The following is a 27784-nucleotide window of genomic DNA, read 5'->3' as shown; positions in this document are numbered from 1 at the left end:
AGACAAGGGCCTGGGAATGGGTAGAAGTCCAGGGAAATGAGAAGTGAGAGGGGGCCCTGGAGCTGGAACTAGGGGAGCAGGATGGCCTCTGAGAAGTTCCCGATGGCGGTGTCACTGATGTGTCTGATGTCTGGTTGTAACTGTTTGCTGGGCCCATGTCATCCCTCATATCCGCTAGCTCCTTGCTAGTCAAAGTGTGGTCTGGGGATCAGCGGCATCAGCATCACTTGAGAACTTGCTAGAGATGCAGAGTCTAGAGCCCCACCTGGGGCCCAGAAACAGAACCTGCATTTTAACAAGCTCCCCAGGTGATTCTCACACATGCTGGCATTTGAGAAGCACTGGGCTAGTTGACAGGTTCTCAGGCATAGCTGACCTTGAAATATCCAGGGAGCAGGCTTGGCATCAGGATGTTTAAAAGTCCTCTAGGTGTTTCTAAAGCCAGGTTTGAGGAATTACTGGGCTGATACAAATGTTTTGTGATAGTGTTTTGTGTGTGTGTGTGTGTGTGTGTGTTGGGGCGAGTTCTGGGTCAGTTTGGCACCAACACAGGAAACAATTGAAATATGTGAGCCATGAGAGAGGTCAGGAGATAGTGACACGAGAGGTACTCCTCAGGTGTTAGGAAATAGGGTAGAGCAAACTGGGTTTTCCACCATATGTTGGATAGGGGTTCAAGTAAATTCTACTTAAAAATTACAAACAGGGGCTGGGCATGGTGGCTCATGCCTGTAATCCCAGCACTTTGAGAGATTGAGGTGGGCGGATCACAAGGTCAAGAGATCGAGACCATTCTGGCCAACATGGTGAAACCCTGTCTCTACTAAAAATACAAAAATTAGCTGGGCGTAGTGGTGCGTGCCTGTAGTCCTGGCTACTCAGGAGGCTGAGGCAGGAGAATCGCTTGAACCTGGGAGGCAGAGGTTGCAGTGAGCCAACATCGTGCCACTGCACTCCAGTCTGGTGACAGAGTGAGATAGTGCCTCAAAAAAGAAAAAAAAAAAATACAAGCAGGATGATCCCAAGCCTGCAGGACTTGGAGACATCTAGGTGACTGACACTCAGTCACAAACATAATTGGTCACAAGGCTGATGAAATTCACAACAGACCTTCAGATGGTATGCACTCAAGTGAAGGCCACAAGTCCGCCTAAAGAAATGCTATATTCAGACATTTAGCATCAATCTCCATCGAGCAAAGTTAGTCCAAAGCAGCGGGTTCCAAAAACACTTTCCTAAGACAAATTCTCTATTTGCCTTTAATATCAGTCATCCCAGCCCTTGGAATAGAGGAGCAAATGATACCAGTGGTACCTTACCACAATGCGCCAAGGTATTATACTCTCATGCTCCATTTTCTCCCTCTGTCTATGTCACTATTAACTCATCGACTTCTGGTGCAAGCCCTCCTGGGAGAAAAAGTCTACTCTTGTACCTTGGAGCAAGTTGCTCAGAGTAGGTATTGAGGATAAAATTTGGAAAGTTAGAAAAGCTATTAGGAGGAGCTCCTTCTAGTTGAAAACACAGCCTGGCCAAGTCAATGATGCTATTTCATCTCCCCAGCCATGCAGGTTCACAGCTAAGGAAGACAATTTAGGCTTGGGCTAGAGGATGGGAAAGGCCAAAGTTACTGATGCCACAGCCCAGAGAGGTATTTCAGTCGTCTGAGGGTGAGGACCACAAACCTGGTTCAGGGATGTGCAGTGTTGACAGCTGTGAGTGGATGCCTGGAGTTCTGGTGCGTCTTCTAGCACAATGATACCTGAGACTCTTGCATCATTGGGAATAATAAAATGGGAGTGGATAGATATGAAATTATGATAGCAATAAGCCATCAGCTAATAGCTTCATTGATGGGACAGATTAAAGATGATTGCAAATTCTTTGTTCCAGGGTTGGGATACAGGCAGCATGTGTATTGGAACGCTGATAGTCTGAGACCATGAAAAGTCCACCTACAGTAGTGGTAGGCGGAACAAGCCTCACTTTCTTCAATGGGGGTCCCTGTGTGTGACTGCTGTCTTGATTCCGTGGGTGGCCAGTTCCATTCGTGTGGTTCTTTGGTCCACTTGACTCTGGGGTGGCTCTGTGATCGCTTGACCAATAGAATGTAGTGGAAATGATGTTGTAACCATTTCCAGCCTCTTCCAGTCTGAAGGAACTGCAGCTTTTATTAATACTTTCTGTCCCTTGGAATACTTGTTCTTGCCACCCAGCCATCATACAGTGAGAAATTCTAAGCTGCCCCATTAAGAGGCCCACACGGTGATAAACTGGGGTCTTGCATACAGCCCTGGCTGCACTCCTAGCTGACAACTAGTAGCAACTTGTCACTAGGTGAGTGAACCACTCAGGACGGCATCCTCCAGCCCCAGTTAAGCAATGTGGAACAGAGTAAACCATCTCAGCTTAGCCCTGCTCAAATTGCAGAATTATGAGCAAAATAATCCATCAGGCTTTGGGCTGATTTGTTCCAGATTACTGGAACAGAATTTGGTACTGGAGTGAGGTGCTACAGCAATGAAGGCTTAAGACATGTGACTTTGGCTTTGGGTCTGAGTGGCAGGGGGAGCTTGGCAGGCATCAAGGAAACTGTTAGGGAGGGTTGAAGGATGGTGAGGAAAATAGTATGGGAAGCTAGAGGAAAAAATGATGCTTGGTGTGTAGTGGTGGGAAGTTTAGCAAAACTCACCTGAAGTAATGTGGGAAATTGTAAGAACTCAGAACGATTTAAGGGCATGTTTTATAGATCCTTTAAGAATCTTCTAGGGCTGGTCCCATGGAAGCCTCACACATGGTAGAGAAAGGCTGCCTTGAAAAGAAACATAAGTATGTTTTTGGTCTAATAAAATTGATTATAAATGGATAATGCAAAACATTTTAAAGAATTGTACTAGCTTACATTAGCAGATTTGGATCCAGTGATTGTTACATTCTGGTACCGAGCCCCTGAATTACTGCTTTAAGTAAGGCATTATACCAAAGCTATTGATATTTGGGCCATGGGGTGTATGTTTGAAGAATTACTAATGTCAAAACCAGTATTTCACGGTCAAGAGGACATCAAAACTAGTAATCCTTGTCACCATGACTGGCTGGACAGAATACTCAATGTAATGGGATTTCCTGCAAATAAAGATTGGGAAGATGTAAAAAAGATGCCTGAACATTCAACATTAATGAAATATTTCAGAAGAAATAAGTATACTAAACTGCAGCCTTATCAAGTATATGGAAAAACACAAAGTTAAACCAGATAGTAAAGCATTCCACTTGCTTTAGAAGTTTCTTACCATGGACCCAATAAAGTGAATTACCTCGGAACAGATTCCCCATTTCTTAGAAGACCCACTTCCTACATCAGACATTTTTGCTGGTTATCAAATCCCTTACCCCAAATCAGAATTTTTAATGGAAGAAGAACCTGATGACAAAGGAGACAAAAGGAACCACCACCAGCAGCAGGGCAATAACCACACGAATGGAACTGGCCACCCAGGAATCAAGACAACAGTCACACACAGAAGAAAGTCAGGCTTGTTCCTCCTACCACTACCTCAGGTGGACTTTTCATGGCCTCAGACTATCAGCGTTCCAACACACATGCTGCCTATATCCCAACCCTGGACCAAGTACATCCCAGCCGAAGAGCAGCATGGGATACTCAGTTACCTCCCAGCAGGCTCCACAGTACTCACATCAGAAACATGGGTGCTGATCTGCATCGGAATCTTGTCAATGCACTGTTGTGAATGCTGCAGGGCTGACTGTGCAGCTCTCCGTGGGAACCTGGTATGGGCCATGAGAACGTACTGTACAACCACACCTTCCTGGTAGCCAAGTTCTACCACTTTTCACAGATTGGGGTAGTGGCTTCCAGGCTGTACCTATTTTGGAGTTAGACCTGAAAAGAAAGTGCTAGCACAGTTTGTGGTGTGGATTTGCTACTTCCATAGTTAACTTGACATGGCTCAGACTGACCAATACATTTTTTTCAGTGATAGTCTGTAGCAGTTGAAGCTGAGACTGTGCTAGGGGCAAGCATTTGTCTTCATATGTCATGAATTCTTTCAGAGTAACAACATTATCTGACCAATAGTACACACACAGACACAAGGTTTAACTGGTACTGAAAACACACAGTATGTGTTAGCTCAGTGAAATAACCAAGACTCAAAATGAGATTGTTTTGGTACACCTTTCTTTTTAGTGTCTTATCAGTGAGTTGATTCATTTTCTACATTAATCAGTGTTTTTTGACCAAGAATATTGCTTGGATTTTTCTGAGGTACAAAAAGCCACATAGCTTTTTCAGAAAGGTTTCAAAACTCCTAAAGATTAATTTCCAAGTTATAAGTTTGTTTTTATTTTTAATCTATGACTTGACTGGTATTAAAGCTGCTATTTGATAGTAATTAAATATATTCTCATTGATGTAAACCTGTTTGGTTCAGCAAACAAGCTAAAATGATTGTCATAGACAGTGCTTTATTTTTCCTGTTGGTGTTGCTGATTTGTGAGCATGCTTTAAGATGAAAAAAGCATGAATGTTAACTTCCTTAAAAAGGTGCAGCATCCAATTCGAATATTTTTGTCCTGATTTTAAAGCTGGTTGGTGTAGTGCTATTAAAATTTTGTTCAACATGGACACAGAGAGGGGAACAACACACACCAGGGCCTGTTGAGGCGTGGGGGTGAGGGGAGGGAACTTAGAGGACAGGGAAAAATGTATAAAGCAGTTAGGAATATACGTAACAATGAGTACTATGATGCACGTTTACTAAGCACATAATACATGTTAGGTACTCTCTCTCTCGCTCTCTGTGTATTGCACTTAACTCTTATAACAACCCTAGCACATAGATAAAGGAACGGGGGCTTTGAGGCTAAATTGCCCAAGGTCTCATGGCTGATAAGTGGAAGAGAGGCTGTAGTTTTCTGTCTCCAGGGCCATGGTCCTAACTATTATACTATGCAATATCTTAAGCACTATGAACATTTAATGTCTGTCCTTCCTGTCTTTGCGCGCGCGCGTGTGTGTGTGTATTTATAAATATAGAGGCATGCATGGAAAAATTAATTTATAACCTATTTTTGTCACTAACAGTATATCTCCAATGCCTTTCTGTCACAAGATAGCCTTCTACAGATCGTTTTTAACTGCTGCATTTTGTTCTATTGAATGTGTAAAGATGCGCGAAAAACCTCATGCTCTTTTCAGCCATTACAGGAGTTTTTAGTAAGGGGAGACCCATCTTTGTCAGGAGAACTTCTTGTTAGTCTTCCCTGGGGATCCGGACTCCTCAAATTGTAACAAAATCACAAATTATGGTCATTAAAATGTTTTTTGAAAGACAGTTTGTCCTGTTTATTATCCTGGCCTTTGTTTTGGTGAAGTCCGATATGGGTAAGGAATAAAGATTGGGCAGTAGTGGGGGAAGAGGGGTGAGTAAAATAGTTTTCAATAAGGAGGGATGAGACTGGAGCTAGTCAAGTTTTGGTTGGAAGTAAGGAGTGGGGGAGGGAGGAAGGAGGAGCAAGGGAGGGAGAGGAGAAGAGAAAGGAGGGGGAAGGGAGAAGAAGCCATCTAGGATCTAGTGGTTTTCTGACTAGACTGAGGCATGGAAAAAAGGGACAAGTGAGTGACAGGATCATAAGTTGTTTTCTGTGGGGCTACGCTGTAAACCCTCTTCACTTCTCCTACAAGTCTCCAGCATGTTCTATATTGCTAAGACATATTTGGGTCCAAGAGGTCCCTCTTTGGCATGGGAAGCTCGAAGGTGAGGAAAGAGGACAGCTTCTGTGTGGGTTATATGTGGACGTGCTGCAGTTCATTGAAGGGATTTCATATTGTTGGACATTAGGTGTACCCTATAAGCTCAGCAGTGAGGCGAATATTTCTTTAGAGTATAGCTTCTAAAGAGGAGTCCAGGTTAAAGAATAGGCACAGGACAAGGCTTTTAGTATATTGGAAATGGAAACTTTTTTGGGGGGCGAGTTGTTGTCTTAATATTTCATTTTTCTAGCTTGTGTGACATCCTTTTGAAAGCAGCAATTCTGGCCTTTGTGAGAGATTGTGAGCGCCTGAGGGTGTGTGGACCGGTGCGTCCCTTATTCCTGTCTGCACGGCCCCAGCTGGGCACAGCGGATTGCTGTTACAGAATAATTTGCAAGGGCTGTGTCTCTAACCTTTGGTCTTATCCCGCATTACTGTAGATTTGGCCAATCGGCTTCTTAAGTGCCTCTTATGAACATAGATGTTGGCAGTGGAAGCTGAGGACAAGTCAGTGGTTGTTTTATTGAACACACAGGGTAACTCTCAACACAATGCTGACCTAAGAGAATTCCAGCCACTTTGATTCTCAGTCTCTTTATATCTGACAGGGTTCTGCTCCACTTTTCCCAGATCAAAATGTCCCTGCAGCTACTCAGCAGAGCTGTTACAACCTGTAGAAAGGCACAGGATGAGAGTGGCCTGGGTGATGCTTCCTCTGGGGGAAAAGGTGATGACAGGTACATCTGCACACCTATGTTCATAGGTAAGTCTGGGAGGAGGTGACCTCTCCTTTGGTTGAGGTGTTGAGGCATTTTGTTAGAATGGCACTGTTCCACGATCTGATGCATTCTGTGGGTATTTTGTGGTATGGCCACTACCGGTACCATGCTAAGAGCAATGGCAGACTCTGCCTGCTAAGCCACAGCATGAGTCACACGAGCATTTGTGGGCTTTGTGAACTAAAGTTATCTGAAAAGGAATTTAGGGAAAGGGGACTTTATTCCAGCAAACAGTTTGCAGACCAGGGAGAGACAACCTTCAGTGTAAAATGAAGATGTGTGTGCTCCAAATGACAAAAGGAGAGTTTGTCTTTTAGAGAGAAAGTGTCCACCCAGGTTCCACTCATGCAAATGAAGGATGCAAACTTGCTTAGTTCTGATTTGTTTACACTTGCTGAATTCGGATTGGTCCGTGCAGGGTTTTCTGGGAACTCCAAATACATGTATGACCTCTAGTCAGAAAATGGCCACTTGGCTGTAATTTGAATTTAGGCCCAGTTAGTCACTCAGGATTAACCTCTTTTCAGAGTTCACAGCTCTGAACAATGGACTTAGACCTGCAGGATGTAGTCTGTTCCTAGCTCTGGGACTGCCTGTGCCTTTTGACTGTACTCAGTGAGCAGCTGTGGCTCTGGGCCCGGACCCACAGGGCCATAAGGCACAGAGGTATGCATGGAGCAGGCTGTCCTTGCTGAGTGATCATGAAGAAACACTTACATAGAGCAGCACCTTTCCTTCCAGTCTTTGTGATTTAACTCATTAGACCATTATAACAACAGAGGTAAAAAGGACAAGAGTCAGTCCTCTATTTAACCCACGAAGCACAGGTGGAGTCCAAGCTTAGTTTGCGACAGGGTGAACCAAAAGGATTCTTCTCTTGTAGTCCTCAAGCTCAGCTCTCTCCACGGGCCCTGGAGCAGGTGAGAAGGCCTCTGTCTTCCAGAGCCCACTGCCAATCAACTACATTTTCTTTTAGCCCAATTCTAGGACAGTGCTTTACCAACTGAAGGGTGCGATCCATCATAAGTAATAAAAATCAATTGAAAAACAGAAAGGAACAGAACAGAAAATAAAAGATGGGAATCTATTAAACATAGTAATGTTATGGAAAACGGGGTCTCAAACCAGACCCCAAGAGAGGGTCCTTGGATTTCACACAGGAAAGAATTCAAGGTGAGTTGCAGGGTGCGGTGAATTGAGATAGTTTATTGAAAGTTATTCCATTACAGAGTAGAGCATCCACAGAAAGCAAGTGGAGGAATATGCCATCATTAAATTTTTCCTATATAGGAATATTGTCTATATAAAGACTAAACTAAGCTTTGCCTATGTGTGGGTGGGCTGACAGCACGAAAAAATTTATTCTCCTATTGATTTAAAGAAAACTATCCTTGACATTTTAGTGTGTTTAAGTACATCCAAGCTTAACTATAATTATCTTGAAAGCATATATTGTTATGGGTATTGGGACATCTGGGCTTTCTGTTGTTGTAGAAGTTTGTCCTTGTAGGCATTACCAAGCCACTTCCTTAGCTGTAAACATCTTAGGGCCATGGGTCGTGACTGGCAAGGAATGTGTCTTGCTAGTTTTAAGATGGGCTTGATTTGAAAATGGTGTCCATCTGGCTCTCCTAGGCTCTTGCTTTGCTAACAGTAAGGGTAAGTATTATGTTATGAAATGTCAATTCTGCCTTTAGCTTGCAAACTCTTGGTGAAATTCTCCTGTCTCTTTTCAGCGGGGTATTCTACATCCACATCTTCACAAGGAGCTGAAAACAAATTGGATGGAAGCAGCTGAATTTTATATTTTAATGTCATTTGGTGTGGAATTCAGATGTCCAAGCAACATTTTACACTAATCTGCAACTTTAATAATCAAAGTACCTGAACCTCAATGCTTTCAGACAGACTTGGTATAAAAGCCACCACCTCTTTCTATTATAGCAGCCCTATCCTGGGGGTACAAATTTCTGCAGTGCTTCTGGCATATCTCTGATTAAACAAATGTCAACAAGGTTAAAACAAACATCATCTCTGATTTGTTTGTTTTAAAGCCTGGATTTACTCATTGAATATTTCACTCCTAGCATGTCTTGTAGTAGTTTTCTTCAGGGACCCTAACTATTGCTATTAAAAATATGTGCGCAGCTACATTTTTAAAAATCAGTTTGCAATGAAAACTTTAACTGAATAATCTTAGTGTTATTATTTGAAAATGAAATCCTTTCTTTTTGCTTTCTTGCTCTCATACCTAGTGCAGAGAGTTTTCACACCAGCTCATAAAGAGAATGATTCTGCCCTTGTGTGAACGTTTTGCCTTTCATCGTTAATTGCACCATTTTGTGACTGGCTTCTTGACATTGTTGTAACCAAGCTCAAAATGTACATTATTTCTTATTTTGCACTTGTAGACACTTAAGGAAGTTCCCATTCTTTGTTTCTTGCTTTTGTTCCCTGTGATAAGTTTTTATGCAGACTTTTTTTTTTTTTTTTGAGACCGAGTCTTGCTCTGTCATCCAGGCTGGAGTGCAGTGGCATGATCTTGGTTCACTGCAACCTCTGCCTCCAGGTTCAAGAGATTCTCCTGCTTCAGCCTTCCTAGTAGCTAGGATTACAGGTGTGCACCACCACACCCAGCTAAGTTTTTCAAATTAGCCACCCCACCTGACTAATTTTTGTATTTTTAGTAGAGACAGGGTTTCAACCATGTTGGCCAGGCTGGTCTCGACTTCCTGACCTCAGGTGATCCACCCGCCTTAGCCTCCCAAAGTTGCAGGTGCTATTCTGAGCTCAGGGCTCTGGCAGCCACGAGCCCAAGATGTGGTCTCCAGCATGTGGCCATTCAATGTCATGGCGCCCTCTACTGGTCCTGGGAAGCGCAGCTCTGCCAGTAGCTCCAGGAGGGCACAGCTGTTGTGATGTTCTACAGATGACCAAAAGTCAATCTCTGGACTCCTTAGCAGCTAGGTCCTCTCTGTAGCAGGACCCAGGAGAAGGCAGGGGCTGAGGATGGCTCTCTTAGACATTTGTGATGAACCAAACGTGTGCATTCGTGAAACTTCTGTGAGCAAGCATGTGAGTAGAGATGGGTTATAAAAAGTCTTATGGTCTCACTACAGAGCTGGACTTGCTGTGTAGATGGTGCAGAGCCACTGAAGAGTTCTACTTGGGGGAATGGTGTGATTGGGTTTGCATTTTAGGAGGATTTCTTGGCCAGAATGAGGCGGGCAACCCAGAGCAGGGAGTGGCTAGAGGTGGGTGTGCAGTTATGGGCCGGGAATCCAGGTGATAAATGGTGTCTCTGAGTTTCAGGTGGGGGTGCCAGGTGTCTCCATCTACTCTGTACCTTCAAGACGGGCCTTTTGGGCTGCCTTAGTGGTCTCTTATCCTCTGTCTCCTGGTTGGGCTCAGGCAATGGGAGGTCAGAGGGAGGGAAGAGGGCTTGGTTAGAGTGCACCCGCACCCCTTCAGATTGGCAGTGGCCACATTCCTCTACATAGAAGGCCATAGCTCCTGTCAGTGGCCCTCTCACACCCCCGGCTTTCTCAGCAGGTCACCCACTATCCCTTGCTCCTCCTCTTCCTCCAGAGAGGGTTGTGGATTTCCGCTGTCAGCAGCGCCTGGAGCTCCACCATCTCCTTCTGCTTCCTCTGGACCTGCCTGCACTTTTATAAATAACCCCTTCCTTCCATTACCTCCAGCATGCACCTTTTGTGTGTATACTCTGACCCCTGTCGGCACCTGACTCATGTCAAAGAGTTTGAATTTTTTTCTCCAGGCAACGGGAGGCCATTGGAGGGTTTTGGACATTGAGAACAGATGTGTACTGTGGCAGCACTGATAACAGATGTGTATTGTGGAATCATCTGTCTGAAGTGACCAGGATGGTCCAAAAGAGCGAGAATTTGAGGCAAGCAAACCACCAGCAGACAGTAACAGAAATCCAGGTCATCAACAAGGAAGCTGAGGCCCACAGGGTTGGATCAGAGAATGGGAGAGGGAAGCCAAACAATTCCATGAGCATGTCGGTTGCACATATTACTTGGTAACTAATTTTATTTTTATTTTTATGTTTTGAGACAGAGTCTCGCTCTGTCACCCACGCTGGAGTGTAATGGCAGGATCTCAGCTCACTGCAACCTCCGCCTCCCAGGTTCAAACAATTCTCCTGCCTCAGCTTTCCAAGTAGCTGGGACTATATGTGCGCACCATTACACCCAACTAATTTTTGTATTTTTAGTAGAGATGGAGTTTCACTGTGTTGGCCAGGCTCGTCTCAAACTCCTGACGTCAGGTGATCCACCCACCTCGGCCTTCCAGAGTGTTGGGATTACAGATGTGAGCCAGTGAGCCTGGCCAGTAGCTAATTTTAAAAAGCTGTAAATGTAATGTTTTGGGTTTTTTTCAGGCCACAAAATGATTGTGTGCCAAAAATGTCAATAGCATCAAAATGTCGTGCTTTGCCCTGTCTTAAACCACTCCCCAACATTTCCCACACAAGCTGGGCTAAGCCAGCTGGCCCCTTCATTTGTATTAAACCTAGGCCTTTTTTTTTTTTTTTTTTTTTTTTTTTTTTTGAGATGGTGTCTCGCTCTGTCACCCAGGCTGGAGTGCAGTGGCGCGATCTCGGCTCACTGCAAGCTCTGCCTCCCGGGTTCACTCCGTTCTCCTGCCTCAGCCTCCTGAGTAGCTGGGACTACAGGCACCCGCCACCACGCCCGGCTCATTTTTTGTATCTTTTTTTTTAGTAGAGATGGGGTTTCACCGTGTTAGCCAGGATGATCTCGATCTCCTGACCTCGTGTTCCTCCCACCTCAGCCTCCCAAAGTGCTGAGATTACAGGTGTGAACCACCGCACCCGGCCAAACCTGGGTCTTTCTGGAACCCTGCTACATCTCTTAGACTAGTCTGTATAGTCACTAACCTGTATAGTGTAATCAAAGTATAATGTGAGCCACATACGTAATTTTAAATTTTTTGTAGCTACGTTAGCAAAAATGGAAAGAAATAGGTGAAGCCAATTTTTCAAATATATTTTATTTAACCTAATATTCAAAATATTATCACTTCAAAATGCAATTCATATAACATTGTTGAGACATTTTGCATTCTTTTTTTGGTACTAGATATTTTTATTCTTAAAATATTTAATTGACAAATAGATTATATATATTCAATGTGGTGATTTGATTTAACAAGCATCTCATTTTCTCTACTCCCAGGTTCTGGCCACTACCATTCTACTCTGTTTCCATAAATTTAACATTTTCAGATTTCATATGTAAGTGAGATTATGTGGTATTTGTCTTTCTGTGTCAGGCTTTGATTTTACTTAGCATAATGTCCTCCATGTTTATCCAGGTTATCACAAATGTCAGGATTTTGCTGAATAATATTCCATTGTATATATATGTACCTCATTTTCTTTATCCATTTATCTGTTCATGGACATTTAACTTGTTTCTGTATCTTGGCTATCGTGAACAATGCTGCAACGAACATAGGAGTGCAAGTATCTTACTGAGATACTGATATTATTTGAATGTATTCCTTGAAGTGGAATTGCTGGGTCATATGGTAATTCTATTTTTAATTTTGTTAGGGAATCTCCATACTGTTCTCCATAATGGCTGTACTAATTTACATTCCCATCAATACTGTACAAGGGTTTCCTTTCCTCCACACCTGGTTGATACTTACCTCATTTTTTAATAATAGCCATTCTAACAGGTGTGAGATGATATCTTGTTTTGATTTGTGTATTTCTCTGATGATTAGTTATGTTAAGCAGCTTTTCAAAATCCCTTGGCCATTTGTATGTCTTCTTTTTGAGGAATACCTATTCAGGTCCTTTGCCCATTTTGTAAAAAGTCAGGTTATTTGGTTTTTGTTACTGAGTTGTGTGAATTACTTACATATTTTGGATATTAACCCTTTGCCAGATGTAAATATTTTCTCTCAAGCCATACGTCGTGTCTTCATTCTGTTGATTGCTTATGCTGTGCAGAAACTTTTAGTTTGATATACTCTCACTTGTTTTTGCTTTCATTGCCTGTACTTTTGATGTCATATCTGAAAAATTATTGCTAATGCCCGTGTCAAGGAGCTCTTTCCCTATGTTTTCTTCTAGGAGTTTTATGGTTTTAGATCTTACATGTAAGTCGTTTTCTACTTTGAATTAATTTTAGATTTTGTGAAACATAAGAGTCTAATTTCTTTCTTTTGCATATGGATATCTAGTTTTCCCAACACCATTTATTGAAGAGACTTTCCCCATTGTGTATTCTTTTTTTTTTTTTTTTTTTTTTGAGATGGAGTTTTGCTCTGTCGCCCAAGCTGGAGTGCAGTGGCCGGATCTCAGCTCACTGCAAGCTCCACCTCCCGGGTTTACACCATTCTCCTGCCTCAGCCTCCCAAGTAGCTGGGACTACAGGCGCCCACCACCTTGCCTGGCTAGTTTTTTGTATTTTTTAGTAGAGATGGGGTTTCACCAGGTTAGCCAGGATGGTCTCAATCTCCTGACCTCGAGATCCGCCCGTCTCGGCCTCCCAAAGTGCTGCCCATTGTGTATTCTTGGTACTCTTGTCAAAGATTAGTTGACTCTACATGCATGGGTTTATTTCTGGGCTGTCTATTCTGTCACATTGACCTATGTGTCTATTTTTTTCCAATGCCATACTGTTTTGATTACTACAGCTTTGTAATATAGCTTGAAATCAGGGCATGTACTAGGTCTTCGAAATCTGCTGTGTGTTTTATTCTCAGAGCACATCTCAATTTGGACCAGTCTCATTTAAAGTGCTTGATAATCACCTGTGGCTGATGGCTGCAATGTTGGGAAGCACAGTGTTAGACTTTTGCAGAAACTGCAGACAGACAATTTTCTGGGTTTTTTTTCCACCTTAGTTAGAGAGACAAATGAAAATATAAACTCACACAGTTCTAGCATTACCACTGCAGCCCTAAGACTGGCCCAGGGCAGACACTTGGATGTTGTCATCTCTTTCCTCAGCTCTGCAAAGCCTAGCAAAGAAAAACTTTCAGTCTTCAATTGCCCCCATTCCTCACCTAGTGGCTTGTATTTTCGCAGCCAGAGTGGAGGGGCTGGGGGAGACAGGTAAGAGATCAGCTTGGCCAGCTCTTGGAAGATGGAATATGTAAGTGGAAAATGGCCAGACTGTTTATATAAAATAACTCTGATCCACAATCTGCAGGAATCAGCTCAGGAAATCTACTCATTATCCACAATAGCCAACCCAGGAAGCCTACTACCAGAAGGTCAGACTTGCAGGAAGTGAAGACCACTATTTCTAGCAAACAATCCAGGGAGTCAGTCACTCTTGTAACAGTCAGTCAAAAATGGCCAACACTTGATTAATAACTGTACAGCTGCCCTAAATTTTTTGTTCCCTCTTCCAATGTAGGACCAACCAGAGAAAGTCGAACATGCCCCTAATCAATCACACAGGAGGCCCCATTTCTAGTTAGCCATCTGCAGCTCACCCACATCTACAGCCTCCACACATGAAGCCTTCCCTTCTGTCTGCTATGAGGCTTTCTCCCCTGCTTACTTCTGAGTCTCTGCCAAGCAAGTGATGGTGGCCAACTCCCTTGTCAGAGCAAGCTCTGGATAAATAGTCTTTACTTATTCTCATTTGGGTGGTCTTTGTTTATTTCCACACCCTGCAGAGGGGAGAGTTGAAACCTTTACCCAAATTTAGGAATCCATCCATCTCTACAACACAGACCTCATCCCTCCCCCAGCCAACAGCCTGATGTTTTTCAGCAGGTGGGTTCCTCTTCCCCTCTCAGCCCCACCTGCGGTCTCAGCTTCCCAGAAGACTCGCGGTCAACTTGAGACCATTTTTTCTTAGACTTCATTTTCCCTAGTCATATTTGTCTCCTGGATTGGAGCCATAATTACCCTAAACACAGGCTAAACTGGAGCTGTTCCATGCCTCAGATTGCTATTTCATTGCATGGCATGGCCTTCATCAAATGATTCCATCTGATATTTTAAAGAGAAAATTGAAGCCAGCAGGTGGGCACAGCCTCACATTTACCACCAAACCTTCTGGCTGAACCATCTTGGCATCTGTCCCTTCTCCCTCCCTCTTGTTACACTGGGGGAGGTACCTCTTCTGTTCACAGACAGTTTCTGCTCTGGATTCTGAGTCCCAATCCTCTCAGCCTTCCCAGGACCTTTACACCATGTCCTTCTCTTCTGAATATTGGGTGCTCCTGTCTGAACTGGATCTTTCATGTAGAAATTTAAAGCTCAATGCTTTCTCATAGTTAAAAACAACACAACAACAATATTCCTTTACCTATGTTCTTACCTGAGCTGTGGTCCTGGCTCCCCACCCCTTTTCAACCCAGGTGTGAAGAGTGGTTTCTGCTGTCTCAGTTCCTTGTTGCTGCTCACTATTGGCTTGCCCTGTGCCCTCCTTTTCACTTGCTCAGCCTTGGTGAGGGGAACCAGCTGAGGGAGAAGAAAAGGAAAAATCTGATAGGTAGACAGTTAAGGCTCGTTTTCGGAGAAGCAGCCTGCCTGAAAAATCATAGCTACAGGCAAAGATAGAGCGGCCTGGGGAAAACTCAGGCTGCACCTGAATAGATAAGCAGCACAGAAGCCTCTTGTTCTTTGTATGATTAGCGAGTTCCCAGAAAAAAGTTTCCTGCACTTCTCAGACATGTACATAGTGGGCTCCATGGGAGCTTACACGGGGAGGGGATGGGGGCTTGCCTAAAACAAACCCAGTTATACAAACAAGAAAGGCTAACTTTATGCTTACCTGGAGACATCCTATGGCTGCATAGATAAGGGAGAGTTATACAGACAGTTTTACAGATAAGAGAAGTTACTCAAACAGCTACAGAGATGAGAGGAGTTTCTTATAAAAGCTTTTGGATTCAGCTGTCAAAGTGGTAACCCACTCAGGCTCCCCTCTTCGCTGCAGAGAGCCTTCTTCTTTCACTTATTAAATTCTCGCTTCAACCTCACCCTTTTTGTCCATGCTGCTTGATTTTCTTGGTCATGAGACAATGTGTGCAGATAACATCTGAGACAATGAGACCATTGACTCTGACCTGTTTCACAGCCACTCTCTTTAGATACACACAGTGGATGTTTTCACATGGACATTCTAACATGACTCGACCTCCTGGCAGCCTTTGTAACAGATCTTCTTCTCTCCCACTGAGCCCTGCCCTGGGCAGGGTGAGGGCCACTTTCCTGGTTTCCTTCCACCTTCTTTGGTAACTCCTCCATTTTCCTTGTCAGCCCATGGGCTGAGCCACTAAAGGGTGCAGCTTGTCCAGCTCAGTTCTGGGCATCTCTCCACTCTGCCCTTTGTTCCTAAGTAATTACATTCATGCTCTTTCTTAAATGATTATTTATAGGCTGTTGGTTCCCCTGTTGGCATCCTCACCAGTGCTTTTCTGAGTTCCAAACAGCCATATGATCTTCATTAAGCTCATTCTGGGAAGAACATGTTATTATTACACCCATTTTAAATTGAGAATTTACCTGCCCACAATCATACAGCTGGCAACATGGATTGCTGGCCAGGCTCTGTCCCTATCAGGGTCCTCTGGAGTCTCTGAGAAAGCCCCAAGATGTTCAGCATGGAGGTTCTGTCTCTTTCTTGCTGCTGCTCCTCGCAGATCGGGCAGGATCCTGATGTGAGACGGTATGAGGGCTGCTGTGCAGGTGGCACAGTTGGACTGGCTGGTGGCTGAATGAGGGAGGGAGTTTGGTAAGAGAAAGCTAAGAGAAAGATCAGTTGTATGAACTTGGAAATCATCAAATATGTATATTTTTCATTCATGGAAAGAGAAGGAAAATCGGGAAGAATTGGAATATGTACTTTGCATTTTTAACATCTCTAAAAGTGAGGTCTAAAATCACTGCATTCATTTGCAAACATAAAATATATTACCTACGAATTATAATAAGCAGAACATTTTAGGCTTTGGGCTGGTAGAAGCTACCAGCTTTCATTCTTTACAGTTGTTAAACTTCCCTGCAGATTCTACTTTTTTGAGAAAGTAAGCCTCATGTGTCTAACCTCCATTTTAAATCTCTTTTTGGGCAATATAACATTTATTTACGTTTATTTTTTCGCTTTCTGCCGTTTCACTTAGTTTGTGAAATTTTAAGGTCACAAAAACCATGAGAATATTATTCTCACCTCTCAGCTTTAACTGTCAGTGTATTTTTAATAAAAGAAAGGAAACATTACAAGGGTCTCTTCTGGCTCTCATCCTCTTTTCCATCTCTTGTCTCCTTCACCCTTCCCAGAAACAGCCACTATTATGAGTTTAACCAGTCCTTTCTGCTTGTTAAAACATCTAAATACATATTCAGTTGCATTTATGTATATAACTATGTGAGATTTTGAATATTTTAAAATGTATGTAGGCATATATTATTTTATAGTTTTGTTGATAAATAACTTATGCACAATGAAATGCATATATTTAAAGTATTCAATTAGATGAGGTTTTATCTATATATACACCCATTAAACTATCACCACAATCAAGATGATAAATATATTTGTCATCCTTCCAATATTTTTGTGCTATTTTGCAATCCGTCCTTTCCTCCCTTCTGCCCCATCCCTAGATAACCGCTAATCTGCTTTTCTGTCTATAGATTAGTTTGCCTTTTCTGTAATTTTATGTAGTTGTGATCATACGGTATGTAACTTTTGTGTGGCTGCTTTCACTTAGCATCATTGTTTTCAGATTCATCCGTGTTGTTTCACATATTGATAGCTCTTTCTTTTTTATTACTAAGTAGTGTTTCATTGTATCAATATACCACAATTTGTATGTTTCAGTCATCTGGTAATGGACATTTGGCTTGTTTCAACTTGGGGCTAAGATAATGAACGCTGCTATGAACATTTGTGTACACATCTTTGTGTAGACATGGCTTTTGTTTCTCTTGTTTGATTGTTGAGAAGTGGATCATACACTTTGGGTATATTTGACTTGAAAAACTGCCAAATTATTTTCCAAAGTGGCTGTGCCATTTACACAGACGCGCTTAAAAGATTTAGTTGTGTCATATCCTGATCAACGCTCAGTGTGGTCGATCTTTTAAATTTTAGCTGTTCTAGTGGGCATATAACACACATTCCAAAGTGCACGTTAGGTTCATTGCATGCTCCCAGTCTGAGTGAGTGTGGGACACCATCCTCCTGCAGTAGGATGGTGTCCTGTCCAGGGCTGTTTCCTGACTTGTGCATGAACTGCCAGGATAGGCTCTGGTCACCCGAGATCCGGAACTGGAACAAGTAGGTTGTAAAATGAATGAAGGAATGAATTATAATTATTGTGAAATAAAATTTTTAGTCAAGGTGCTGCTGGCTCATGTCTGAAATCCCAGCACTTTGGGAGGCTGAGGCAGGAGGATTGCGTGAGCCCAGGAGTTGAAGACTAGCCTGGGCAACAAAGCACAACCCTTGTCTCTACAAAAAATAATAATAATAAAAAAATAGATGAGCATGGTGGCACACAACTGTAGTCCCAGTTACACTGGAGGCTGAGGTGGGAGGATCTCTTGAGTCCAGGAGGTTGAGACTGGCAGTGAGCTATGATTGCACCACTGCACTCCAGCCTGAGAAACAGAGTGAGACCCTGTCTCTAAAAAATATCATAAAACATTTACGATAATCATACAAATGCATAGGATATGATGTGGTACAAAAGTGCTTAGCGAGCCCACCATGTTTTCTTGTTTGATGTGTGGTGGTAGGAGAGGCTGTTTAAAATTTTTGTTTTGCAAACACTTATTTCTTGACTTAACCCACTTCCACTATTACCACCACGACTCACTGCTTACCGAAAATCCAGTAAATAATGAACTTACTTATTTTTATTAATCTTTCTTAAATTCAGTATAACTCATATTTATTTTGATATTTAATATTAGAAGTGTTTTGTGTCTTTATTTACAAGTTTGATGATGTTCTTGTGACCAGAAATATGCTGTAAAACCTAACTCTTCTTTATATTAATTAGCCTATGGTAAAATTGGTTTCATTGCACATCGTTTTGCTTCAAGTTTCTTTAAGTTCTTTCCAAGAACCTAATGACATTAAATCAGGACTTACTGTAATTTGATAACTTATATTTATGTGTGTGTGCATATATATGTGTCTGTAAAACCATTATGGCTGTATACATATGATGGGCAATGAACTTGTCCATTACCTCCTAAGGAATTCTCATTTCTGTAATCTCTTCCTGTCTCCAGGCAGCCACTGATCTTCTTTCTGTCACTATAGAATAGCATGCAATTTATAGAGTTTTAAATAAACAGAATCATACAATATGTACTTTGTTTTGATCTGGTGTCTTTCACTCAAGAATAATTTTGAGTGTCATTCATGTTATCACGTGCATAAATAGTTCTTCTTTTGTATTCTAAGTAGTAGTCTATCATATGGATATAACATGATTTGTTTATTCATTCACTTGTTGATGAAAATTACATGTTTGCCCATTAAGTTATCTGTTCTGGATCTTTTTATTTCTTTGTGGGAATCCAGATATTCACCCAATATCATTTTCTTTCTGTCTAAAGGACTTCCTTTAACATTTCTTGCCGTGACGAATGCTAGTGGTTAATTTTTTCAACTTTTGTATTCCTGAAAATAAGTTTTTATTTCACCTTTGTTTTGAAGGAAATTTTCACTAGATATAGAATTCTGCATTGATACTTTGTTTCTGTTGCTGCACTTGTGTTTTTTTCTATTTGTAAATCTGCTGTCATACTTATCTTTACTCCTGCATATATAATGTATCTTTTGTTCTGGTTGCTTTTAAGATTTACTCTTTATCACTGATTTTTAACAATCTGATTCTGGTGTTCCTTCATGTAGTTTCATCGTGTTTCTTGTGCTTGGGTTCTTTGAGCTTCTTGGATCTGTGATTTCATAGTTTGTGTCAAAGTTGTACTGTGGATGGCTCAGGAGGGTCTCTGGATGCTGGTGAATCCCCAGCCCCAGCCAGTGTCCAGGTTCTTGACACCATCATGAGAAAGAATTCAGGGACAAGTCAGAATGAAGTGAAAGTCAGGAAGTTTTTATTGCAAAGCAAAAGACACTTAGGAGAGAAGTGTTCTCTCTTTTTCGTTTGAAGTTCTGGGGTACATGTGCAGGATGTGCAGGTTTGTTACACAGGTAAATGTGTGCCACGGTGGTTTGCTGCACCTATCAACCCATCACCTAGGTATTAAGCCCAGCATGCGTTAGCTGTTTTTCCTAATGCTCTCTCTCCCCCACCTCACCCCTGAGAGGCCCCAAATGTATGTTGTTCCCCTCTCTGTGTCCATGTGTTCTCAGTGTTCAGCTCCCACTTATAAGTGAGAGCATGCAGTGTTTGGTTTTCTGTTCCTGCGTTAGTCTGCTGAGGATCATGGCTTCCAGCTCCATCCATGTCCCTTCAAAGGACATGGTCTCATTCCTTTTTATGGCTGCATAGTATTCCATGGTATATATGTACTGCATTTTCTTTATCCAGTCTATTATTGATGGACATTGAGGTTGATCCCATGTCTTTGATATTGTGAGTCTACAAGGAGCTTAAACAAATTTACAAGAAAAAAAAACCCATTAAAAAGTGGGCAAAGGACATGAACAGATACTTCTCAAGAAAAGACATTCATGTAGCCAACAAACATATGACCAAAAAAAGCTCAACATCACTGATCATTAGAGAAATGCACATCAAAGCCTCAATGAGATACCATCTCTCATGCTAGTCAGAATGACGATTATTAAAAAGTCAAGAAACAACAGATGCTGGCGAGGTTGCAGAGAAATAGGAATGCTTTCACACTGTTGGTAGAAATGTAAATTAGTTCAACCATTGTGGAAGACCATGTGGGGATTCCTCAAAGATCTAGAACCAGAAATACCATTTGACCCAGCAATCCTATTACTGGGTATATACCTCCCAAAATATAAATCATTCTATTACAAAAATACATGCATCCGTATGTTCATTGCAGCATTATTTGCAATAGAAGTGCTCTCTCTTAAGAGAGAAGGGCATGCTTGTAAGAATGAGTCGCACACAAGAGAGTTTTGGTTTCTGGTTTTATAAGCGTTTCTTTAGTTAGGAAGTGAAATAGTCATAAGGTATTCTGGAAAAGGACAGGATTATAGGGACCTCCCAGTCACTCCCCCCCACCTTTGTTTGGATTTGCCCAAGAGTCATGGACACGTCTCCTGGATCAGCATTTTGGCTGTTTTCTCTCCCTTATTTTAGGTTTACTGTTATCCTGCAGTTTCTTTGCCTAGTTCCTGTTTTAACTGCTGTTTGGGTCTTTCCAGCCTCCTGCGACTACCCAGTGCTATTCCTATCTCAGTTGAAAATTTAAATATTATGATTTCTTCAAACACTTCTTCTGCCCCTTATCCTCTGTTTAAAAACAAATAGAGGATAAGAGCCAAGTCTCTAAAGTTATTTTTTCTCTCTGTGTTTTTGTTTAAGATAGTTTATACTGTGCTGTATTCAGGCTCATTTCTTTTTTATCTTATGCAATGTATAAGCTACTATTAATCCCATCCAGTGTATTTTTATCTTAAATATTGTAGTTTTCAACTCTAAAAGTTCATTTTGGGTCTTCTTATGTCTTATACATCTCTACTTAGTATGTTCAACCTTTCACTTTTTGAACATATGGAGTACTTAGTAAACTGTCATTTTCTGTTAATTATAGTATCTTTGCAAGTTTAGGTCAGTTTTGAAGTGTTGATTTATCTCCTCTTTATGGGTCACATATACATGTATTTTTTTGAGATGGAATTTTGCTCTTGTTGCCCAGGCTGAAGTGCAATGATGCGATCTCGGCTCACTGTAACCTCCTTCTTCCAGGTTCAAGCGATTCTCCTGCCTCAACCTCCTGAGTAGCTGGGATTACAGGCACCTGCCACCATGCTGGGCTAATTTTTATATTTTTAGTAGAGATGAGGTTTCATCATGTTGACCAGGCTGGTCTTGAACTCCTGACCTCTGGGTGATCCACCCACTTCGGCCTCCCAAAGTGCTGGGATTACAGGCATGAGCCACTGTGCCCGGCCTTAGGGGTCATATTTTACTGCTTCTTTGATGGCCTAGAAAATTCAGTTGAATGCTAGACATTGTGAATTTAACCTTGTTGGGTGCTAGATATTATTTTTGTGTTTCTAGATATTAATATTTTGTGTTTCTATAACTAGTCGAGCTGCGTGCTAGGATGTGATTAGGTTACTTGGATACAGTTTGATCCTTTCAGGTTTTTCTTTTAAGATGGGTTAGGTGAGAACAGAACAGCATTTATCCCTCTACTAAAGCAAGACACTGTGTACTCTACCAATGCTCCATGAAATATGAAGTTTTCCCACCTGACTGGTGAAAACAGGCACTGCTCCTGGCCCTGTGTGAGCACTGGGACTTTCCTGTCCTTCTTTAATGTGCTTATGCTCTTCTCTACCTTCTTTAACATGTAAAATAATCATAACCCTTTAATGTCTGCTAATGTTATCACATGTAGAATTTCTGAGCCTGTTTCTATTGATTGCTTTTTCTCTTCATTATGAATAATATTTTCCTGCCAATTTTCAAGCCTAGTAATTTTTTATAGGATGCCAGACATTGTGAATTTAACCTTGTTGGGTTTGATAATATTTTAATATCTCTTTAAATATTCTTGAGTTTTGTTCTGGGACACGGTTAAGTTACTTGCGCACAGTTTCATTCTTTTGAGGCTTCCCTCAAAGCTTTGTTAGGCAGGTCCAGACAAAGCGGGCAGGCTTTAATCTCAGTTAACTTGAGCTTATTATTGAGGAAATATTCATTCGACTATTCCGTATGCATTCCAAGGTTGTTCCACTCTGGCTGGTGGAAACATAAATGATTCCTGTCCTTGGGTGAGCTTTGGACATCATGCCTTCTGTTCTTTTCCACATATTGAGTAATATCCTTACATGTATGCGCTGATCAGTACTCAGCTAGTGACTTTAGGGGAATCTTCTGCAGGTCTCCGGAGCTCGCTGTCTCTCTTTCCCTCTCTCTCTGTAAAACTCTTTTTCCCTGGAACTGTCTCCTCTCTGATACTCTTGCCTACATATCTAACTGTGTTAGTGTTCCTACATTTTCAACTTGGTTTCCTCAATTCAGGTGAACGCCAGTCTCTGTTGGGGTCTGCTTCCTTGTGCTGCAGCTATGCCCTTACTATGCCCCATGGTAAACCGGGGCAATTCTAAGACTCACCTCATTTCACCGCTTTCCTCAGACCCCACTATCTAGTGCTGTCTGTTATCCAATGTGTAACAAACAATGCTTTGTATATTTTGTCTGATTCCTAAGTTGTTTAATGTGGAAGGGCGTACCTGAATCTTGTACTTCATCTTGGCAGGAAGTGGGACAGAAGTCAATCTAGTGTTTGACTTTTGCCGCCTATGTAAGAGTCCACCAATAATAGCATAGTGTTTAAGAGCACGGGCTCGGGTTACTAATTTGAGTATCATTCCTTTTTATTTATGTAACCTCTTCTTAATCTGTACCATGGAGCTAATATTCATATCTCTTCACATAATTATGACAGGGAGCATTTGAACTAACTCCTAAAAACATAATTAGCCTAGTGCCAGGAAGTACCCACAGGAGGCACCCAACAAATGTTAGCTTTTATTAATGATTAAGCACTTTTACATGATTGCTCTGGATATTTTTCAAAAAGCGTCTTAATATTTGGCGGATTTCTAAAATGCCATTATTGGGCCAATGCTTGGCTGTTTTAAATTTTTTTCTAGTCTCTTGTCCTTGGATCTTTCAAATCTGTAGCTATTAATACATGGCAGGCAGCCCTGTACACCTATGGCCACGTTTCCACCTGTTGTCTTGAGCCAAGCAGAGGCCACATTAGTGCTTCCATTGACTGTGCCCCTGGTTAGGAGGGAAGGGGGCAGGTGATTCATGGAAGGACAGGGGCTAGAAAATCAAATGTGAAACTCAGAGCCTGAAGCAAGTTTGTCAGCTTGGTCATTGGAAGGTAATCCTCTGGTGGTTCCCAGCCCAGGCTGTACATCAGAGTCACCCAGGGGGCACGCCATTGGACAGCAATCCCATTCTAGGAAAGTCTGATTGAGCTGTGGGAGGCAGAATCCTAGGATCTGTACCCTTTAAGCACCCTAAATGGCAGCCAGGTTTGCCTTCTAACAATTCCTCACACCTGGTAGCACCTTGGATCTCTGTCCCCCAAACCCCATCTCAGGATCACCGGGCAGACTTTGAGAAATAGCAGTCCTGAGGCTCCATTCTCAGGGATTCAGGTGAACAAGTGCTACAGGTGATTCTGAAGAGCAGCTTGAGTTGACATCCCTTTGTATAGGACAGAATTTCTCAGGCTTTAACTTGCATCACAGTCACCTGGAGGACCTGTTGAAATAGATTGCAGGGCCCCATTCCCAGAGTGTCTAATTCATCCATAGCTCTGCAGGACCTTATGATTTGCATTTCAAACAAGCTTCCAGTGATGCTGGTGTGCTGGACTGGTGGACGGCACTTTGAGAGTGACTGGTCTGGAGTTTTAGAGTTCACAAGGCACTTGTACCTTCATTTTCTGGTTAACCCTGAAGTCAAGCCTGCAAGGAGCCATGAAGATAAGTTCCACCCAAACCCTCCTGGGTCCCTTGAATCCCCTTCTCTGTCCCAGCCCCTACCGGAGGCTCATTCATTCTTCCTGCAGTTAACAGGGTGCATTGGAGCCTCACTCTGTGCACTCTGGTCCAGGAATGTCTGTCCTGTGTGCGTACCTGGAGCCTTCAATGCAGCCAACACTGGCTCCACTCTGAGAGGTAAGAGAATCACTCCTGTGCCCCGACCCAAGTGCAGGAGGGTGGGGAAGGAAGGGCAGGACCCAGGGAGGTTTCATGCAGTGGTGAACATTTAAATTTAATGATCCTCCTCGGTTTCGAAGCCCATTGGCCAGGAGTCTGTGTATTGTTTTTGTAAGTGTGTGTGCTATGTTGGAGGAGTAGGGAATATGATTTTCCTCAGAGTTTCAGTCTTGCTGCTGCTATCTGTCTTTGAAAATGGGGGCAAAATTCATTATTTTCTTTATCCTTGTTTGCATAATCACCCAGGCCATCCTCATCTCTTGCACTGTAATTTTGATATGGCTTTTTGCATCTTCTGCTCCAATCCCATCCACTCCTCTCCACCTCCAGGGGCTCTTCCAGGGTGTCTCTGGAAGGCTTGGTTCATCCTCAGCATGTTTCTGTACCTCTTCTTTAACCCTTCCCTTCACCCTCCTGCTTTTACTGAAACCCGGTTCTGCCTGAGGGTACTGCTTTATCTCAGTCCTTTCCAGGGCTGGCTGTCTTTTTTCCTCCCTTAACTCTTATGTCACAGGGCCCAGGGATGGAGTAAGGTCCTCCTTGATGCTTCCAGATCATTCTTCCTCCTCCGATTCACTGTGGTAGCTCCAACTCCTGCCACCCTCTAGTGTGTCCTCTTATGGCAGTCATTCACCATCTTCCTGTTCCTCGCCTTCATTTGTTGGAGGGTGACTGTCACTTGCTGCAGCAGAACCCTGTCCCAATCCTTGATGGTTCAATACGCACATAGACATTCCTTCTAGTAGGGCAGCCTCTCAGATCCTTAATTTTCTTCCCTCCAATAACCTTGCAATGATCCCCCAGCTTAGCCACTTACTGCCAGATCATTACCAATAACTCCAGCCCCTCCTTAATTCTAGTTTCTAATATCCTAATCTGTGACCTCACATTCCAACCTCTTCATTCTTATCCCGTGAGTCAAAAAATCCTTTGATCCATGCAATCCATTAAGTCATCTACCTTTTTCACCATTATTCACCCCACTAGGGTTCTCATTCCTTTATTACCCAGATGAAATTCCAAGGCCTGTTGGAATCACTCCCTTGCAGCCACTGTCAACACTTCTGCCCCTTTTACTTCATCGTCCTTATGTGGCAAAACCACAGCCCTGGTTGCGTCTAGCCTTATCCCTGCTCTGTGCCGGCACCCGCACAGCATGGCTGATGGAGGTTGGAAAAATCCACACACACACAAGGCACTATGTGTCAATATACTTGCATATGCCTCAGTGCTGCCTGGCAACACATTATGTGTTTCCCTTAGTTTCTTCAGTCTCCTGGGTTCCTAGGTGAGTATCTCATATGTTCTTCTCTCTCTGCAAACCTCCAACACTTCCATGTCATTTTCAGCTGATGACTTTGTTTCCTATTTCACTTGAAACACAAATTGGGTCCCAAACTTAGTTAGTATAAAATGTAGAATTGTGTTATTAGAAGGCATCTGCAGCTAGCCTGTGAGCAATTCTGGGGACCACGTTCAAGACAAATCCATCTGTTCCTTTGGTGTAATGTGGCGCCACCTTGTGGCAGTTTTTTCCTCGGGTTAAATATCTTTGAGGATGCAACTTGTCGTGGTTAACGGCTGTGTGAGGCCAGCGCATGGTGATAAAGGAATTAATCAAGACAATAATGAATTTAGAAAGGCAGATTTGTTTAGAGAAAAGGAGACATACGTTGCAAGGGAGCAACGGGCAATACAGCAGAGGGAAGGCTGTCTGCAAAGAGGCAAGGGCTACAGATGACGTAGGGCTGCTTAGGCTGAATGCTTGCAGACGGGATGCTTGCGTGCAGGTGGGCTGTGAGTTGAGTGCCCGTAACTGGAAGCTTGGGTGCTAGTGAGCCATTGGCGGTTGACCCTATTTCTTGGAACATTCGTTCCCTGAAAACACTTTAATGTGAAACCACCAGGTCAGTTTGAATTCTTTTTTTTTTTTTTTTTCTTGCCTTTAGTAGGACCTGCCATTGTGAGACTATCTGAGGTAAATTAGACACCGTCCCGGTTTAAGTCACTGCTCCAGTGACTAGGCAGGGAGCTCGTCCTTGGAGAGGGTGTGGGCAGTGTGCACTTCGCATGTTGTCCACACCAGGCGAGCTGCTGCTTTAAGGCCTTTGCGTTTGCTGTTTTCTTTGCCCCAAATGCACTTCTCTCAGAGTTCACATAATTTTTCTCCCTCTTCTCCTTTTAGTCTTTGCTTAAATATCACCTTCTAGGGAGGCCTTCCCACACCACCTCTTCGAGATTTGAGAGTATGTACCCCCACCCCTAGCCTTCTTATCCCTCTCCATTGCTTTCTTCTCAAAGCACTTGTTACTTTCGAATGAAATACATTAGTCACTTTCTGGTTCTAATTTTACTTTTTTTGTTTACTTCATATCCATACCCATGTAATCTGTGGAAGGAATGTTTCTTTTTGTAGTGCATTTCTAGCACCTAGAACAGTACTTGGCACATAGCAGGTGTTCAAAAGTATTTGTTGACTATATTCCCAAAGGGCATGGAGTCTTAGAAGTTTGAGAACACAGTTCTAAGCACAGCTGTTTAGAGACTGTGGATGATGCTAATGGCTGTATTCCCAGTAGGTGGGGCAATTTTCAAACTGACCTGGAATCCTTGAGATCTGGGGACAGTCACCAGGCACTGGGACAGTCACCAGGCACTGGGCTCTGTGGGGAGAGCTGTGCTGGTTTTTAGAGAGGAGAATGGCATCCTGGGGGACTTGGCCCCAGAGCTTTCCTGTCCCAGTCTCTTCCCAACTGAGTCCCAGAGGCAGGAGGCCTTGTCTGTGGCTGGTCAGTCTTGTAACTGTTTCCCTCCTGTCTACACAGATGCAAAGAAGCCTAAGAAAAGCAAGCTGTCAGGTGAGCAGGGGCCTTGACTCCTCCCAAGAAAGCACTAAGAACTTCCATAGGGCAACTGGAAAGAAGGTTCTACTTCCTCACCGGCAGCTGTTGCTGGGGAAAAAAACAGCCTCAGCCCCTACCCTGTGCTGAGGACCTTGCTGCCATTTTCCATATGCTACAAGGTTGCATCTGCAGTAATGTGTTGAGACAGGCATCCTCACCATTTTACAGATGAGAAAGTTGGAACTCAGAGGGGTTTAGTAATCTGCTCAAGGTCATAGGATCCGTAAGAATCAGACCCAGAGTTCAAATCCAGAAGTGCCTGATTCCAAGGCCTTAGCTCTTTCCAGGCCTCCTTGACTGTCGCTGGCACTGTGTCAGGCACTGTGAGTGTTCATTTCTTGCAGAGCCCTTCGGATGCTCCAGTACCCGCCAGGGGATGTGGAGACAGGGCTGCTGAAGCCTGGTCCTGAATGTAGAAGAGAGTAA

At 42.9% G+C, this 27784-nt stretch overlaps 1 pseudogene; it reads left to right on the top strand.

The window, feature by feature from the left end:
• The first annotated feature begins 1633 nt into the window (after positions 1–1633).
• LOC112605320 lies at positions 1634–27784 on the top strand (annotated as a pseudogene).

The sequence above is a fragment of the Theropithecus gelada genome, chromosome 13 (assembly GCF_003255815.1).
Source record: "Theropithecus gelada isolate Dixy chromosome 13, Tgel_1.0, whole genome shotgun sequence".
NCBI lineage: Eukaryota > Metazoa > Chordata > Mammalia > Primates > Cercopithecidae > Theropithecus > Theropithecus gelada.
Note: the sequence above shows the minus strand (reverse complement) of the source record. Positions and strands in the feature narration are given on the sequence as shown.